This window comes from Pinus tabuliformis, chromosome 8, assembly GCF_031772625.1.
Source record: "Pinus tabuliformis cultivar Carrire ecotype Pingquan chromosome 8, CPIR1, whole genome shotgun sequence".
In the NCBI taxonomy this organism is placed as follows: Eukaryota; Viridiplantae; Streptophyta; class Pinopsida; order Pinales; family Pinaceae; genus Pinus; species Pinus tabuliformis.
In genome coordinates, this window is record NC_142294.1 from 1,540,108,035 (window position 1) to 1,540,128,688 (window position 20,654).

Below are 20,654 nucleotides of genomic sequence, written 5' to 3' on the forward strand. Positions count from 1 at the left end.
TGGATAGTTCTGGATCAATGTGTTCTGTGAGATCCCACATTCATGCTTGGAATATGGCACGGGGGTGAATGGTTGAAGAGAGATTTGGCTCAATAATTCTATAGTCAGGTGGAACATGGAAGTCCCATCCTGGGTTTGGATTTTACATCATCAATATGAGGTTATTTCTCCTTATATTTATATGAATATTATACTAGTTTATATGTGGGTTATATGGCTATCATTTCCTTGGTATTTTTGTTGCTATTATGTTGGTTATGTATATGTTTTATGATAGTAGCTATGTATGGATCTCATCATTTTTTTACTTGTAAATGAATGGACAATGTATATATGACCTAATGGATGAAATGGCAGCTAATGTGTTGAGGCATCAATGCTTCTTAGCGATTCTCAGCTAAGTATGGGACCCTTATGCTCGGATTTGTTATTTACTCTTGTATATTACATATTCATGATATGTTTGACCAATTGCATGTCATGGCTAGTAGGGGTCCATTCAAGGTCTTATTCAAGTAATTGCATTTGTACTGTCATTTCCCTATTATCTTACTGTTTTAAAGGTGTCATCCAGTTTTGGGCAGTGACCTGGGCTTTAGGCCTGAAAAAGTGGCTCAATTCTTGGGGATGCTAACACAGCACTGAGAAATATTATCCCTCGACACTAGCATGCCTTGTCATGAGATCGTTCAGAGCCTCCTAGACGCTGGAATGCTTATAGCATGGGAGTATATGGGGGTCAACTGGTCCAAAATCGCAGTGGGACTCGAGGGTTGGTTGGCAAAAAGGTTGGGATGGTTCCTAAGGGTCCTAATGTTGATGTTGAAGGTCTGTATGGTGTGTTTTCCTCACTTCCACTTCCTTAACATGACTTAGGGGGTAAAATCATATCATAGTGGCCTCTCGACGTATTTTTACCCCATCGGGCTAGTTACTTGGGTAGATGTGGGAGGAGGGTTTTATAGAGGTACTTACCAAAAAATGATGGGGAAAATTGGGAAAGTGGTGTATAGAGTCTGTATTTGGAAGTGAGACACTCTTCAACATGAAACTCTTTCATTTTCATGTCTAATTGGGTTGGGGAATCCACTTACCTATCTATTGATCATACCTCATTGAAATCCTTCATAACTGGTTTTTGATCTGATTTTGTGTTAGTGCTGCCAACTCTGTATAGTGTCGCCAATATGTTCAAGAGAAGTTCAACCTCAGTTAAAATATTTTTTAGTACTTATAGTCGTCTCTCGCATCGGTCATCCCTTATTCAGTCTTGAATTAATTTCTTTGTCTTACTCTGAATCTTGATACATATTTTATGTCATTGATAGGGGATACATCAAGGCCCTCTTGCAATGAATCACCTCCTATCAACTTCAACACATTATCTAGGGAGTTTATCTAGAAATCCCCCTTGAGTACCTTGGAACCTACATGCCTCAATGGTAGGTTTCCTCACTTTCTATGATAGGTTCTCATCAGTAGCCTTTGATCAGATGATTCTATGGGTATTCGACTTTAGATCATTTATTCACACCTCACAGATTGTACTATAGTACCTTGAGAACCATTTTCTTTATTGGTAGTTTCTCTTGCATCTATTAATGGTCTTCTTTATCAGCCAATAATCAAATGGTTTCTACCATGTTCGACTTCAAGACATTTATTCACATGGTTAGATTAGTGCTACAGATTGATAGAGACAAAGACCCTGGATTTCTTTTATTGTATCCAAGTTGCATTTTCATGATTGATGCATAGATCCACGGTGTATGTTGGTGGCTATGTTCATATTGAGTCTTTTCGAGCATGGATCCATGACATATGTCCAAAGTTCATGACTTCGATTTTTGTTCAAATGGATATTTGCACATTTCCATGCTTAGGTCTAGAGTTGTTTATATGTTATGCTAAGTATGGGAATGCCTACCTCAGAGATGATCTCATGATGATATTGTACTGTAATCCTTGATTTTTTATTTTCAGGTCTCCAACCAATCAGTCTTCGATATGAACTTTCACATGATAAAGAAATTCAATCTTCATATACATCTTCTGACTTCGTACTTTAGGGGGCAATATTTTACACGTCATTTTGTTTCCCTTAGGAAAATGACCATAAATTTGTATCTCTTTCTATTCAATGAACCCTTTTCAGCAATCCCCTACAAAGCTATAAGAAAATCCATTATGGAAAATACAAGAATCTCATATTACATTGTTAAAAAACCATAATTTCAAGCATCATCACACCTTGTGCATTATAAGAGTGTGGTGTTGCATCTGTTACTATTACAAACCTAAGATGATAAACATGCTTTATTGTATTAAAAAGTGTGGTGACCTTTTTATATGGGTAAAAAATAAAAATTAAAATCTAGAAGCCTTATTGGAGAATCTTATCTAAACAAAATGGTCTCAAATCCCTACCTGCTTGGAACTCATCCCTGACTTAATGGATCCCATCCCCTCTTTATGTGGATCTCATCCCATGAGAAATGGATCCACAACCTCCTCTCTTCCCATATTTATACAGAGTAGACCAAAGGAGAAAGGGTTGGCTTTTGAGGTTCTTAATTTATGCACTTATGATGTCAAAATGAACAATTATCATTGCAAACGGGGGATTGGAGATTGTTGGAAGGAGGTGTATGCACCAACAACACCTCCAGTCAAAACTTATAGCTTTTTTCTCTAATGCCAATGACTCCATTGATGTTAAATACTACTCTTTTAACAACAGTATATATACATAAATTCATTGAATAAATATCGAAAATAGTATTTTGTAATATCGATAGATACAAACTTATCAATATCTTTGTAACCAGAAATTATTACACAATGAATCAAAGTAAATGTTATTAAGATTTTTTTGTGATAATGTGATTTCATATGAATTTACTGAATAGATATTAATAGTAGTACTTAGCATTAATTAATTCTTGGATGCTAAGTGTGAATTCCAAGTTTCTGCATTTTCGTACTAGATTAATTATTTCAACAGTTTCTACGTTCCCTATTATCATTAGAATGATTGTGTGATATAGTATGTTATAACCATGAATATTAAATTGTGGTGAAAACCACTGCAATACGCAACTATAAATTGATAAACGAGAATTGGTATTGTATATGGCTTTGAACTTTACACATTTACCCTCTGCATCCAAACAAAGCTTTGCACTTCGGTACGTGTTCTGAGAAAAAAATATGGAGTATAAAGTATTGTGTGCAAAATAAAATGATTTTGCAAGAATGGGGAAAATTCTTTAAATAGTTTGTACATTGCCTGCTATCATTATAATGAATGCGAGATATAGTATGTAATAAACATGAATACTAAATTGCGCTAAAAACCACTGCGATACGCAACATTAAAATTGATAAATGAGATTTGGTATTGTATATGGATTTGAAATTTTTGCACTTACTCTCTGCATCCAAACAAAGTTTTGTACTTGTGTATGCGTTCCGAGAAAAATACATTGTGCGGAGTATTTGGTGCGAAAGAATATGATTTTGGGGAATGCATAGAAATCATTATTGTGCACTTATGTACATCCGCACATTTCCAATTATAACATTAAACTATATTTCAATCATTCAATAAACCAAAAAAGCTATTTGGTAATAGTCAAATTCTTCAACCAAAAAATAAAAGGTAATGTTAAGATTGCTTAACAATGCAAGAAACAAGAACTGTAGCATTACTGGATTGGTTGACAATGTAAACAAAGAAAACCATCATTGTAGATTACATTAATTGGTAATAGTATCACTAAAAAATTATTCATCAATTATCCTGCCTAGATTCATAATGAAAAGACAATAACGCTTCTGCACATTGGAACTTGTAAAACAACTCCCTCGGTTTTCCTTATGTGTGATTTTTTCCTTTTGCATATATATTTTTCCAATATTAACATTAACATCATATTGGCAGAAGAGATTTAGTTAACCAAAACAAAATTATTTTTATGATATTAATAAAATACTATGCTCATATCGACTTCTAAAGTATCTTAAATGGGCCAAACATTGCCAATATTAATGTTTTAAACGTTCTGAAGTATGTCCTCTAATTAATAGAAAACATTGCCACCAATAAATACTAGCCCTCTCAGCATTCAATTCACCGACTATGCATTTGCACACATATTCAGTCAATGTACCCATGCATAGACGGAACGAGAAAACCACACAGACATTAAAATATCAAATCTAGAGACCTGGTTTTCAAAGCATTAAAATATTAAATTTTATCTATAGTAGAAAAATAACGCAAATGCATGTGTACGAAACTGCGGAGGAAATCCATTGTGTAGAAGAAGCTCTAAGATTTCATTGTGATAACCTCCACATTTTACACAATCTATTAATTATAAAAGAATCATTGGTCTTGTGTCGCAGTGCAAACAAATCTTTCAAGTTTTCATTGTGTGGACCTCCACACTCCACACAATCTACTTAAGAATTAAAAAAAAAAATCCTTATTACACAGAAATAACCATAATAATAAATGCATGCAGACTGCGAAGCTTTTTCGATTGTGTGAACTTCTAAATTTTCATACTAGCGACGAAAAGTTTTGCATTTTCTTATAAAGTTCCATCATCACTAAATTTTCCAATACAACTATTTTCCGTAAATAAATTATTGTGAATATGAGTAACTTTTTCATGTTTCATAGACGTTAATTTTTTCGCAGATTTGATTTGCACAACACTTTTATGCTAATAGATAATGGTTAACCAAATTGATACCAATTCCTACTAGCATAATTCTTTTCTTGGTCATATCATCTGGATACCCAATAAGTCGAAATGGTCGTCATGTGTTGTTTTTTTGTTGTCAACATGTGATTCGGGAATATTGTCGGTTGTTTTCTTTCATTCAATTGTCATTACCTGATCCAGGTGGATATTGGTGGCCACCTGCCAAGTCCACCTGGACCCCCACCATTGTCTTTCTCAGCATTTTCAGTTTCCTTAATTGTAGCACAACTTACTATTTTTAGCAGTTTTTCGGGTCCTGAACTTCCGGAGCCGTTTTGAGGCCCTAAACGATGTTTTTTGGGAAATCTGGGGGCAACATGGGTCCATGGACCGATGTTGCCCTTCCCAAAGTGGTAGTGCTCGGATAGATCTTTCTAACGAGCTATTGTACGTGTCAAACAGAGATCGTATGCCAAAGTTACGACCCCGGGAAGTTGATGTACCAATTTACCCAAACGGGGCCCACAGTTTGGCGTTTCATCTCCTAGGGTTAGGTTTTGGAATGTTAAGGGTTGTCCATTGTTTCTCAACAATAAATAGGCCTTCGAGCCTCATTGTAACACAGTTCAGAGGCATGTAGCCATCACATCTCTTCTCAGAGATAAGCTACCATCGCCCTAGCTAGTTTATTGCCATTTCTGTTTGTAAGCATATTTCAGTATTTTCCATTAATGAAATGAAGTATTATTTCCGCTGCATCTTTGTGTATATGGTTATCTCTGTAATTTGTTGCGTTCCTGTTTAAATCCGGATCAGTGGTATCAGAGCGGTCTGCTTTTTCTCTGTTTTTCTTTGCATGTCCCCAACAAGGTCGGGATATAAGGAGTTAGGGCTTGAACTGGTTGAACCTTTGCAAGACCAGCCTCGCAAATCCCGACGGCCTCCCATGGCGGACGAGAAGAAAGACGAGGGGGCAGGAGATCCCATCAAAATCTTGCTCGAAGAAGCGCTCGAGCGACAACGGAACGCGATGATGGACAGCTTTGCGCAGATCCTTCAGCGGCTACCCAGAAGCGGCGCATCGGCTTCCAGTAGCTCCTCTGGAAACACCACACCCTTTAAGGTACAAGTTAATTTTGAAATCCCCATATTCGAGGGTCAGATAGACGCCGATGCCGTAGATAAATGGTTAAATCTGCTAGAGGGTTATTTTTCTATTCATGAATTTTCGAGTCGGGAAAAGATTGTTTTTGCTCTTCTCAAAGCAGCCCCCCACGTCAAGGACTGGTGGGAAACCTACTGCGAGCAGAAGGATGAAAGTACTGGCTCACTATTTTCAGCCGCACCCACCTGGGATTCGTTCCGGGATGCCATCAAGGAGCAGTACTACCCTGTCGGAAGCTATGAGGATGAATACATAAAGTGGACCACGCTGCGGCAGGGAAGGGACCAAGACGTGCCGGAGTTCACCAATCTTTTCCATACCCTTCGCACAAAGTTGGGTATCAAGGATTCGGAGCAACATTTGATACTCAAATACCGTGGCTGCCTGCACAAGTACATCCAGGAAGAAATACAGTTCTTAAACATCCCCTCGCTCGGCGCAGCATACCGGTATGCCGTCAAGGTCGAGCAGAAGTTTAAACAAAAGAAGCGAGACTTTGGATCTGCGAATCCAAAGCAGGGGAAAGGTGCCCCTAAACCACAGAACAAAGGACAAAGCCAAGGCGGGACAGCCCAAGACAACCAGCCGAAGCTGCAAGCAAAGAGCAACGCCGCGAAGCCGAGAAAGGACACTGGAAAATGGTGCGAGTTCCATAAGAGCTCCACTCACAACACAAGTGAGTGTCGGGCCAAGCAGTCACTGGTGGCTGAGCTAAAGGTTTCAGAATCAGATGCATGTTCCGACTCTGAGTCAGAACCCGATAAGGGGTATGAAAAAGGGAAGCAGATCATTGATGCGGATCCCAGCGCCACTGTTGCTACCGCAAAGATCCAGAAAAATGAACCCGAAGATCCAGAGGAGGAGGAGCGTCTCTTCCACTCCCAGATGTGGGTAAAGGGCTCCCCGATACAGTTCATTGTTGATAGCGGGAGTCAAAAGAACCTCATTTCGGCAGAGGTCGTGAAGCGGTTGGGCTTACCGACCACAGCACATCCACAACCATACACCATTGGGTGGCTTCACCAAGGGCGAGATCTTCGCGTGAGCCAGCAGTGTCGCCTTCCATACAACATCAAGCCCTTCACGGATGAGGTATTGTGTGACATTGCTCCCCTTGAAGTTTGTGATGTATTACTAGGACAACCATACTTGTGGAAGCGACATGCTGTGTATGAATCAAGGCCCCGTGCTGTTATTATTACATTGGGAAATAAGTTGTTCAGGATACCAGAGGTAGCACCACCTGCCGCCATCTCTTTGATTACTGCAAAACAATGCAGTAAGATCATTTCCAAAACCAGGAAATTTGTTTTCCTGATGATACGCCCTCAAGGGAAGAAGAAGACAGTGGCCACGGCCTCCAAACGGGGTTCCTCTGCACGGCAGCTACAGATGGACAAGATTGTGGAGGAGTACGAAGACATTTTCACCTCCCCGGCAGGGGTTCCTCTGCACTGTCAAGTCAAGCACTCCATCGATCTGACCCCAGGTGCGCCGCTACCCAATGGACCAATTTATCGGCGCTCCGTTCTGGAGAACAATGAAATCAAGAGACAGATTCAGGAGCTCCTGCAGAAAGGTCACATCCGTCCGAGTTCTTCGCCCTGTGGGAGCCCGATAGTGTTGGTACAGAAGAAGGATGGGACGTGGAGACTCTGTATTGACTATCGGGCACTGAACAAGATCACTGTCCGTAATAGGTACCCGATCCCGCGGATTGATGACCTCCTAGACCAACTAAAGGGGGCGAAATATTTCAGCAAGATCGATCTGAAGTCAGGATATCACCAGGTACCAATTGAACCCTCAGATGTGTGGAAGACTGCCTTCAAATCCAAGGAGGGCCTCTTCGAATGGTTGGTCATGCCTTTCGGATTGACGAATGCTCCTGCAACCTTTATGAGGCTAATGGATGACATCTTGCGGCCATTCACCAACTCCTTTGTAGTAGTATACTTGGATGACATTCTGATCTTCAGCCAGAGTTGGGAAGAGCACCTCCACCACATCCGACAGGTTCTCCAAACACTGCGGCAACACAAGCTATGTGCCAATTTGGAGAAATGCACTTTTGGCATGACCGAGGTTCAGTATCTGGGATACATCATTGATGAACAGGGGGTGCATGTCGATCCAGCCAAGGTCCAAGTCATTCGGGATTGGCCCTCTCCAACCACTCTAACAGAGCTCCGCAGCTTTCTAGGTCTTGCCAACTTCTACCGCAGGTTTGTGTTGGGATTTTCTCATATTTCTTGGCCCTTGAGTCAAGTCACCAAGGGCGGGGCGAAAGCAAAATTCTTTTGGTCTGAATCTCAACAGAAGTCATTCAGGGAGTTGAAGGATCGCCTCTGCACGGCACCAGTGCTCGCGTTACCAGATTTACAACAACCATTTGAGGTCGAGACAGATGCCTCTGACTATGCTATTGGGGCAGTCCTTACTCAACATGGACATCCAGTGGCATATCACAGTGAAACACTTTCAGACACAGTCCGGAAGTACCCCACTTATGATAAAGAGATGTATTCCATTGTACAGGCCTGCCGACAATGGAAGCATTACATTTTGGGGAAGGAAACGGTCATCCACACAGACCACCGACCTCTGCAGTTCATACAGACCCAAGGGAAATTGCAGAATGATCGCCATCAGAAGTGGTCTACATACCTGCAACAGTTTCACTTGAATATCAAGTATAAAAAGGGCAGCACCAATAATGTTGCAGATTGCCTCAGTCGACCACCGATCATGGCGCTAACCACCGTGCTCAACTCTTGCGGGCACGAGACTTCTGATTGGCCACTTCTCTACAAAAGCGACCCAGAATTCGGCCACACATACCAGACACTCTTGGAGGGTCGGCAAGTTGCAGATTTTCACCTCCAGGATGCCCTATTATGCCACCTCGGTCACCTCTGTGTTCCTTCAAGCGAGCGTGCCAAGATGATTTGGGAAGCACACTACAGTCGGGCTGCTGGGCATTTCGGGGTCGAGAAAACAGTGGCAGTACTGCAAAACTATTTCTATTGGCCGAATCTTCGACAGGATGTTGGGAAGTACATCCGATCATGTACTGCTGTGCCATTGCCAAACCGACCATTAAGAAGCAAGGCCTCTATACCCCGTTGCCTACCCCTAGTCGACCTTGGGAATCCATCTCCATGGATTACATGTCAGGCCTTCCTTCCACTAAGCATGGAAATGACTGTGTTTTTGTGGTCGTCGACAGGTTCTCAAAGATGGCCATTATGATGGCTTGCAAGAAGAATATCACAGCAGAAGCCACTGCTAAACTCTTCTTTGAACGAGTGTGGGTGCACTTTGGGATCCCACAGTCTATCATCTCAGATCGGGACAGTCGGTTTCTCAGCACCTTTTGGTCCAGTCTCTGGTCAATGCTGGACACCAAACTCACGAAGTCCACAGCCTTCCATCCTCAAACTGATGGCCAGACAGAGGTTGTCAATAGGATGATTGTGCACATTCTGCGCATGTATAACTCAAAGCATCCACGCACATGGGACGAGAGCCTCCCCTACGTTCAGCACAGCTACAACCGAGCTCTTCACAGCTCCACTGGCCATAGCCCTTTTCAGGTGGGTTTGGGATTCCAGCCACTATGCCCCATTGATGTGGCCATGCCACTTGCAGCTACTCACATGAATTCAGCTCATGTCCAGTCCGAAACAGATAAGGCCACCAGCTTCATTGAGCGAATCCAACATATTCGCCAGCAGGTCCATGACATTCTTGAGAAATCAAATGCAAAGTACAAGCAGCGACATGATCAACATCGGGTGCCACACAAGTTTCAGGTGGGCGACAAAGTCTGGTTGCATTTGCAAAAGGAACGCCTTACTGGAGCCTATCGAAAATTGAGACCACTCCGATATGGTCCTTACACCATTACTAAGGCTATGGGAGACAATGCATTTGAGCTCAGCATTCCCCCATTCCTTGGCCTGCACCCAGTATTTAATGTGGACCGCCTTCGGCCATACTTTCCACCATTGTTAGACACATCCGACATTGCAGAACAGCTCAAACCCACAGAATTAAATCCAGATTGCATGGAACAAGCTGCAACTGATCGGATCATGGACACACAGATCAAGAACACTCGCCAACAGAATATCCAACTGTATCGAGTTGTCAAAGCGGGCCAACTCCTTCAGCAGGGCAAGTGGCTCACCAGGGAACAAGTTCAGCAGAAGTTTCCTCATCTCATGGAGGAGCTCAACGCAATGGGGACCATTGCTTCCTAAGGGGGGAGGAATGATCCAGGTGGATATTGGTGGCCACCTGCCAAGTCCACCTGGACCCCCACCATTGTCTTTCTCAGCATTTTCAGTTTCCTTAATTGTAGCACAACTTACTATTTTTAGCAGTTTTTCGGGTCCTGAACTTCCGGAGCCGTTTTGAGGCCCTAAACGACGTTTTTTGGGAAATCTGGGGGCAACATGGGTCCATGGACCCATGTTGCCCTTCCCAAAGTGGTAGTGCTCGGATAGATCTTTCTAACGAGCTATTGTACGCGTCAAACAGAGATCGTATGCCAAAGTTACGACCCCGGGAAGTTGATGTACCAATTTACCCAAACGGGGCCCACAGTTTGGCGTTTCATCTCCTAGGGTTAGGTTTTGGAATGTTAAGGGTTGTCCATTGTTTCTCAACAATAAATAGGCCTTCGAGCCTCATTGTAACACAGTTCAGAGGCATGTAGCCATCACATCTCTTCTCAGAGATAAGCTACCATCGCCCTAGCTAGTTTATTGCCATTTCTGTTTATAAGCATATTTCAGTATTTTCCATTAATGAAATGAAGTATTATTTCCGCTGCATCTTTGTGTATATGGTTATCTCTGTAATTTGTTGCGTTCCTGTTTAAATCCGGATCATTACCATAGCAATTATTGTAATTCCTTCACGTTTGAACATGGTTTCCATTAGATTTCTTATTGTCACTCTAACTATTTCCTAAGCTTTTAGCTAAAGAAAATTGTTGTACGTCATAAATATTGCATCGAAGATATTGGGGCAATTAAAAATTTAGATAACAATCTATCTAGGGATATGTCATAAAGTTGTCATTGTGCTAGCTTGCCTATTAACGTTTTGGCTCATCGTTTTGCACTCCCGACACTTCGGTTACCCTTGTTTCTTGTGCTACGATGTGCAAATGAAAAATAAATGTATTAGAAATGAGTGTCCTTTTTGCACCTCTATTCTCCCACATACACCCTGTCTTCCGCACATTCTTCATTACACACAATGAAAACTTTGTCCTCAACTCTGTATTGTGACCCCTGTTTTTCAGCATATACCCTGTCTTTTGGATGTCTTTCATTCCTCAAATATTCATAGCTATATGCGACTACATTTTCGTAGAGATATTAACAAATTTTTGTGAAGAGAGCTTCCACTATGCATATAGATTGTATTACGAGATCACAACCTTTAATAGGGATTTAATATATACTTTGACCGATGATAAGTGGTTATTTTATTATTAACAGTTAACAGGGAGCAGGGATGCTTATTAGTGTTGTTCATATGATTGTAGATTTTTGCAAAAGAACCTTTACGTCATGTGTTTCACGACTCTTCATACATTTCCCAATAGAAAAAATCAATGCAAATGTTTAGCAATATGCTTTAATGTCAATAAAAAAATTAATTAAGGAATTTCATTACAAGATTAAATGTAAACCTTTTAGATATTTTTTGGACTGGTCGATTTGGCATTTTTCAGCTTTATTTTCTGAGCTAGTGGTAGTATGATCCATTATTATTTATCTGATTATTAGTTAGATATAATTGATGCTATGTGTAGAGCACTACCAGAACCATCGAATCATTTTGTGTTTGAGCTATGTGATCACATTTGTACATGATATTTTTGTACCACTATATTTATTGCCTATATAACAATGCACATGATCACAATGAATTTGTATTTATTTTATTTCATCAATTCCTGCTACGTAGTACATGTATATCGACAATATTAAAGCAATAATGGCTAGAAAAAGAAACAAATGAAATAATTTTTGACTTTCAAGATTTATTCTACCAACTGTTGTTAATGTTCATTTTGATATTTTTAATTACTATTTATTAAATGTGTTAAACATGTCAATAAATCTATAAATCGAATCTGACTCTGATAACAGATAATAAAAATTTTGGCATTGAACTATTAGGTCATGATTGATAACATTGGTAGACGAAAACCTTTATCAAAAATCATGGGAAGATGTTTAGGCAGCCAACTCGAATGTGTTATGACAATTAGCTTTGTATCATGCTCTTGAAATTTGTGTATCAGATAGTTCATAAATCAAGTTTCAAACAACATTTTTCCTACTCCATTATCAAAACAAAATGAATTGACAATGATTTAGTGATGGGGACCAGCTCAGTTACAAAATCAATGATTTAGTGATGGGGACCAGCTCAGTTACAAAATCAATTCATGATATAAGTAGTTGAGCCAAGTTTGTGCGAAATATTTATTTTCCATTATTTAGGGTTATTGTTGGCAGTTTCAAAGCTAATTGTCATAGTCACAAATACTTACTTTGGGAATTCTATAAACATGCTATGTTTTGGACTTTTTGACAAGAATCCAGTAAAAAAAATTAATCTAGATATTTTTTTGTTTAAAATGATATTTTTTACTACATATATGGATTTATCTGTTTCAAAAACATATGCGATGCTTAGATTGTGTAGAAATTTCAACCCAAATTCGTGATTCCAATAAATTCTTGCCATATTTTAAGCAATTTACACTGAAAAATGCACTAAAAAACCTTCCAAAACATAGCACAGGTAGACAATAGCCTTATATTGTATCATAATTTTTTGTTTTTAATGAAACGTATTTCAATTATATTAATCCAAGAGAAAAATTCACATTAAGTGGACTAGATAGTTTTGGAATAACAATGCTTATTTCTGTTACTTCCCGTAAATGTTAGCTTTAATATTTTCAATTGTCATTTATTGAGAGTGTCATATATAGTAGTTTCCACACGAGAAATAGCAACAACTAGTAATTAGGACTGAGTAGGAAATTGTGAATTTAGAAGATATTGGGATCGAAAATAAGTACCAAATAAAGGAAACAAGTTATTTTCACTTATACAATCAACCAAGTGGTATTTGAATCTGTCTACAGAAAAGAATAGAAACAAATACATTTGTAGTAGCGAATACTTTCATGGGCTAACAACTGGGTGGAGTCAATGTTATTCAACAATTCATTTTGTCAATTGCTCAGGTTCTTTCGCATCTCTCTTTCTAATGCATCTCTTTTTTTTACACAATTGTATAGAGATTTCTATTTTCTCTTTTCACACCTTATGAACACAGGAACTCGAGCAAATGTTTTAGCACATTCAATAGACATTACATCTTATCAACTCTATCACATGCAATACACATTCCATTTATCAATTTATTATTACTTTATCTTTTCCCTTTGTTATTTTCATTTTCTTTTCCCTAATAACATAATTGCATTTGAACAAAGAACCAATGCAATTTTTGCATCTCATAATGTGCAAGAAAATAGTTTTTCTAAATCTTTGTCTAGTTCAAAATATTTTTGTACAGCAAGTAATTTAGAAAACTTACGAAGAGTCAAATATCAAATATTAGAAATGGATGCTCAAAGAATTGCTTAAGGGACTAGCATTAACAGGGAAGAAAAACAGAGGCAAAAATCCCTTAATCCTACACAACAATCTCCATCTTCCACACCAGGTACTAGTGCAACCTCATCCTTGGGTCTAGGAAAGAGAAAAATTTTGGGTACTGAAAAATTGGTTCATGGTTGATCCAGGATTTTTTTCTTATAGATGCATCAGAATTACATGTAACTGAGCTTATTAAAAACCATGAAACATAAGCTTATAAATGAAGATAAAAAGACATAATCATGCATGAGATCAAGACACAGAGATTTGATTACGGAGTTCGTCCAATTTGGACTACGTCTCTGGGCCCGGCTCAACAGCGAGGAGGACTTCATTTATTAAGTGGCATGAAAAGAGAAGAAGTACAAGTAGATTTTACATAAACACCCTTATACCTCCAATCTGAAAGGTAGTTGACAAATGGAGAGCTTGACTTTAGAAATAGATAGCAACACTGAAATCCTAGCGAAAAATCGTGCAGAAACGCCTGTTGGAACGCCCAATTCTGATAATCGGGCTTCCAACACCTCTCGAAACTTTTAGATAGTTGAGGCAAGGTTCCGGTCACTTGCCAGGAGTAGGTGTCGTTGCTCTGCAATGGTATTCTGAGAAATCCCACAGTTTCTCCCTGTTTCTCTCCCCCTTCTCACTGTTTGGATGACCAATATATAACTTATTCGACTAACTCTTCAATTTCGAGAAGTTCCAAAACATATGACAAATTTTAGCAGGAAGGCATTTTCCAACAGAGATATCCAGGCCGTGAATATTACATAGGTAAATAACCATGTTTAAACATAGAAAAAACACCATTGAACAGTTCACGGACTGTTTTCGCATTAAACCTCAAACGGTTGAATACTCAGCATATTCACTCCTGAACCTGGCGGACAAACCCGTGCCTTTACATTAGCAATGAGTGAAAGGTGATAAAAGGTGGACCCTATGGTATTTATCAACTACAATACAATATATATATCAGATCTGATAGAGCTCTGCAAATCACAAATTGGTAAAACCTATAGGTGCTACAGTCTATGAATGCAGTGTGTGTGATATGTGATTGTTTTTTTTTGCTTAGGCAAGAATCGGACCTTCTATTCAACTAAATCAACAAAAAAGTTACATAATATACATGAGAGAAAAAGTCACATGCGCATTCACTTTACAAACCCCAAAGCTTAGGAGTGTCACCCTTAGAAGTACAGATATATCTGCAAATCTGAGCCGCCAATCTCCGACCATTGAAGTTCGCAGAATTGATGGGAATCAGCTGCCCAAGATGCACATCGATCCTAGAACTATTTGTCACTTGGTCATTGACTTTACCGAAAGTCCGATTGTGGTTGATTTGATGCCCGAAAACGTGAGAAACTATGGCCACACCATCTCGGTCCCACCACCAACTAGCCCTTTCAACCTCAGCCCTCGATCTCCAACATCCCGATCCGACGGCTGCGAAGAATATCGTACGATCACTACTCGCGCGATGAAGGCGGTATTTCCTTTGTGTCTGGAGCCACGTGTTGCATGATCAATGGCATCGCATGCATTTCTTAAAAACTGCTTAAGTAAATAGAGCCGCCCGAAAACCAGGGCTACTGTAGTAAAACTACCCCGGTCCCACCACCAACAAGCACTACTGTTCATAGCCCTAGATCTCCTGCCACCCAATCCGATGGCTGAACCTGATCTTGGGTTGAAGAGATGTGCAGGGTGTACCAGGCCAATGAAGGCGGTATTCTCAACCTGTCGAGGGCCACTTGTAGATCCATTTGTGGCATCGGAGGCTTTCTGGTGAAACCGCTTCCGGCACCTTCGAGCTTCTGATAACTCTGGTAATGGCTACCAAACCCCCCTTCTCTGAGAAGAAGCCCTGGATCCATTTTTTGGTTTTCCTCTCTTTCTCCTCTGCCTGCCATTCCTCTATCTTCTTATCCTATTTAAGGCCCAGAACTTAGCCTGTCTGTCATTTGTGCCTTTAACTTTCATCATCTGAGATTTCTGTTAACTGATTTCCTTTGGAGTTTTGGTGATGCTCCCTATCTTCACGTGCCAGAGTACTACAGTCCTCGCGAAGCTGTCCAGACTGGACAGTCTCCCAAACTAGGCACTTGTTTTCTCGTGTGTAGATCACTCCTTCATTAGCTAATCTGTCTGCCAACCTGTTGGCCTCTCTTCGCACATGAACAAAGCTCAGAGTTTTAAGTGTTCTGAGGTGAGATTGAACTCTATGAAACACTTGCGATAGTCTCCAGTTCCTTGAAACTTTATCTGGTGTTGAGCCAGTGCTTATTCTTTTAATTGAGTTAATCATTAATTCTGAGTCTGCCTCTATAATTGTATTGGGTAGATTGTAATCTGTTAGGATCTCTAAGCCTTGCTCAATGGCCATGAGTTCCGCCATATTGTTGGTGGCCCTCCCCAAATGACTATGAAAGATAACTTGGATATTTCCCTCTGCATTTCTGATAGCACCTCCGTAACCAACATCCCCTGGGTTCCCTTTTGAAGCTCCATCAATGTTTAGTTTCATGAAGCCATGAGGGGGAGGTTGCTAGAAGGCTTTGTTTTCAGTTCTTTGCCTTGCTTTCTTATTGTTATCTGTTGTATCATAAGCCTAAAGACCCAGCTATTCCAAGATGAGGATGTCTCTTTGAACATGGGGTTTCCCAAGAGGTTGCTTCATAAAGACCTTAACTGTTTCTCTGAGCTGATTAAGAATCTAAGCCAGAATACCTTGTGTTGAGCTTGATTTATTTTTGAATATTCTATTGTTGCGTTCTTTCCACACATCCCAGATCAAGAAGCCTGGGATTAGTGTCCAAGCAACATTGACTGTTTCATTTTCCGAGAAATATTTCCTCCAATTGTTTAAAGTTTCTATAATGTCATTTTCCTTTCTATCTGTTTGGTTGAAGATAGACGGTACCCAGTTCCAAATGGAGGAGGTGAACTCACACATGCTAAGAAGGTGATCCGTGGTCTCCTCCTGTAGACCACATAAGTGACACTTAGAAGGCCCAACAAAACCTCTTTTTCTGAGATTTTCCCAGGTCAGAACTTTTTTTGTGTACAACTAGCCATATGAACATTTTGATTTTCATCCAATGGGGATTGCTCCATATGCTCTCCCAAGTCTTGTTAGCATTTGAATAGTTAAATCCTGTGATTATTCTTTTAGCTTCTTTGAGGTCGAAATTACCTTTGTTATTTCTACCCCATCTAAGAATATCATCCGAAGTTGAGGTTAGAATCTATCTCTTTTCTAAGACCTCTTCAATAATTTTTGCTTGGGTTCTCAAAGGGGTTTCTGCACTGTAAGATGGTACTCTCCATAATCTCCATTTCCCATCCCCTCCAGACAGGTCCCAAAAGTCACTTACCCTCTTGATACCCTTATTAAGGGTGTCATTTTTTATGATATCTAGACTATCTATGCATAGATTCTGTTCCTGCTGCCAGTTATCCTCCCAGAACCAGGCCAGATTTCCATTTCTGATCTCCCAGAAACTGTGATCATGAATTAAAGTTCTATTCTCCCATGCCTTCTTCCAAATAGGAGAACCCCTAATGTGACCCGACATACGAATGTGGCCCTTTTCCTGCCAATTTGTTGCATAATTTTGTTTCCATAACTTGGTCCAAGGATTGTTGGACTCTTTTAGCCATCTCCACCAAAGTTTGGCCCCCAGGACCTTGCTCAGGGTGTCCGGGTCGTGGAGACCTAAACCACCATGGGTTTTGGGTTTGTAGAGTTTGTCCCATGCTACCAGGGCCCATTTCTTTTTCTCTTCCCCTTTACCCCAAAGGAAGTTTCTTTGAATGTTCCTGATCTACTGTAAAACTCCTTTAGGGACTGGAAGGGCAGAGAACATGTAGATTGGAATGGTTTGAAGTACTGCCTTTGTAAGAACTAGTCTTCCTGCTAAATTCAAGGATCTATTAGTCCAGTTGTTGACCTTGTCCTTAAGCTTATTTGTAACTGCCTCCCATATTGCCTTACTCAAAGGTTTTTCAATAAGAGGCATACCCAGATATTTAGAGGGAAGATTCTCTCGTTGAAAACCAAGAATTTTGGAGAGATGTCTTTGGATTGCAATGTCTATATTGAAAAAGAAAAATTTGGATTTTGAAAGGCTTACCTCTGTGCCTGTAGCATGGGAAAATTCATTCAATATTTGCTTAAAGGCTTTGGCTTCCTTGACAATGGGTGTACCTTGCAGCATTGTGTCATCCACAAATTGTTGATGCGTCAATGCCTCCCCATTTTGAGTCAGTTTTAGCCCTTTGATTCTTCCTTCCTTCTTGGCTGTATTGATCGTTCTACCCAATCCTTCCATCATGAGAATGAAAAGGAATGGGGAGAGAGGATCGCCTTGCCTAAGGCCTCGTGAAGGCCTGAAAGTGTTGGAAGGTGAGCCATTGAGAAGGATAGAGCAACTTGTTGTGGTGACCAGTGCCATGACCCACTTTATCTAGTTGAATTCAAAGCCATAAGCTTTAAGGATTTCCTTTATATATTGCCAGCTAAGTTTATCATAGGCCTTCGCTATGTCCAGCTGTATTATCATTCCTGCTTGCTTATAGGTCTTGAGGGAATGGACCACTTCATGTGCTTGGATGATGTTGTTGAGTATTTGTCTGCCTTCCACATACCCAGTCTGCTCGTTTGAAACTAGCGATGGTAGTAGAGGTTTGAGTCTATTAGCTATAACTTTGGAAATGATTTTGTACACCACACTGCAAAGAGCTATTGATCTAAATTTTTCAGGAGTCATTGCCTTTTCCTGTTTAGGGACTAAAGCTATAAAAGATTCATTAATCGCTCTGAGAACTTTTTTGGATGTTCTCGAGTCCTCTACCACATCAAGAATGTCATGTTTGACTGTTTCCCAGCAAGTTTTGAAGAAATCTACATTGAAACCATCCAATCCTAGAGCTTTCTCGTTGTGCATCTCTTTGATCACTTCGTTGACCTCTTCCTCTGTTACTCGCCTATTGAGATTGTAGTTGTCTTCCCTGGTCACCAACTTGGGAATATTCTTAGTGAAGTACTTAATGGAGTGTGATCTATCTGCCAAGGTTTCCATTGCTATACTTTTGAAATGTTGAAGCAGCACCAATTCCATTTCCTTGTGAGTCTTTAACTCCTTCCCTTGAGTATCCGGTAGCTTTGTGATTCTATTATGTGCCCTTTGTTTCATAGTAGATTTGTGGAAGAATCTGGTGTTTCTCTCCCCTTCTTTAATCCACTTTACTCTAGATTTCTGTTTCCAGAAGATCTCCTCCTGCTGACATCTATTGTCCCATTCCTGCTGTAGAGAGTTTGCCAATACCTTCCTCTCCTCTGTGAATCCTTCCTTGATGAGAATTTGATTGATTTCTTGTAATTTACTTTCCATTTCTCTCTTAGCTTTGAAAATGTTGCCAAACTCATTTTGGTTCCATTCTTTGAGCCTTTGTTTGATATGTTTAAGGTGCTGATGCAGGATAAACATTTTTGTGCCCTGAGTGGGCATGTCTTCCACCCATCACTTTCTAATGTTATTGGAGAAGTTTGGATGAGTGAGCCAGGCATTTTCAAACCTGAAAGGTCTGTTTCTTGGTGTTTTGATGAAAGAAGCGTCCAACTAAACAGGCCAGTGATCTGAACCCCCAAAAGGAAGAATCCATGTGGTCATGGAGTGACCCGATAGAAGGAGATCCTCCCAAACTATGAAGCGATCTAATTTCAAAGAAACTTGGGTTGTTCCCGCTCTCTTGTTATTCCAAGTGAAGATGCCATTTATTGTCTCCATGCTTACCAGTCTCATGTTATCTAAGAAGTTCTAGAATGTGAGTGAGTCTCACCCCAACATTTTGCTTCCCCCTCTTTTTCTAAAAGTGATTTGATCATATTGAAGTCCCCCCCCCCCCAAAATCCAGGGGATGCTTGGATGTCTTCCTATTAGTTCCTTTAGTGAGTTGAGTAGTCTTAGTTTATCCTCAAGCAGTTGAGGACCATAGACATTTATAGTCAAGTAACAATCTTTGTCCCCCAGAGGTTGGATTATAATAGAGAGATGATTTATGGATGCTTCTGCATCTGTGATCTCAATTCTTTGAGGATTCCAGAGGTGTTATAGACATTTTTGTGCCTTACAGCATAGAGCATGAAATGTCAATAATCTGAGGGATCCAAAGTCCCTAGACAAGTTGTTCTTACCCTTAGAGGAACAAGGTCAGCAAACCACAGCACTGCAAAACAGTTCTCCACTGAAAAACACTCAAAAACAGGTCAGTTTTGGATCATTGCAGCTGCTCCACTAGGCATCTGCGCTGCATAGCAGGTACAACAAAGGCTACCTGCGTTGCATAGCAAGTAGAACAAAGGCTACCTGCGTTGGGCGTACTTGGACATGTGGAGGAATCTTTTTCTTAAAGTGCCAGTGCCCAGGAAGCTTCTAAAAAGACACTTGATGATAAGATTCGCCTAATGATGAGTTAAGAGCTTCTAAAACTCCAAGTGGAAGACAGAAACTTCGAGTGAAGAACTGAAGAACAACTGGAGTTGAAGAGGACAACAAGTCACACATCAAGCTGACTTATCTTCACTCCAAAACTCTATATAAGGATCTCATCCCATGGGATCTGGAGGCCGGAATTTAGTGCAAAGAATTGTTGTTAGTTTGCAGTTGAGAGTATTGGGTGATTGCTTGAGGGAGGTGAAGAAGAGATTTCTCTCCGTCGGGAAGGTGATGCTGGATTGGACCTCTCATGGTTGTATCACCGCCTGAACCTTACTTCCATATATTAATAAAGCTTTTGAGGTTCTTCTATTCGCATGTGTTTCAATGATGTATTGTCTTACTTGCGTATTTGATTTATGCTAATCCTTGAATCAGTTATGCATGCATGCTTCTTGTAGTTTCCTTTTCTTGTCTTATTTGCAGGATCTCGTGTAGCTGGGCCCGTGAAAAGACTTGGAGCTCGGAGCAAGCGGCAATCAAAGGAGATTGGATCGACCATTTGCGTAAGACATCGGTAAGTGGATCTCTTCCTTTTATCTCTTGCATGTCATTAAGAAGA

At 40.2% G+C, this 20,654-nt stretch overlaps 1 pseudogene; it reads right to left on the reverse strand.

Annotated features, from left to right (window-relative positions):
* LOC149241807 (GEM-like protein 5) overlaps window positions 1-15,505 on the reverse strand; it is an 89,465-nt pseudogene extending 73,960 nt beyond the window's left edge.
* Between the last annotated feature and the right edge of the window lie 5,149 nt (window positions 15,506-20,654).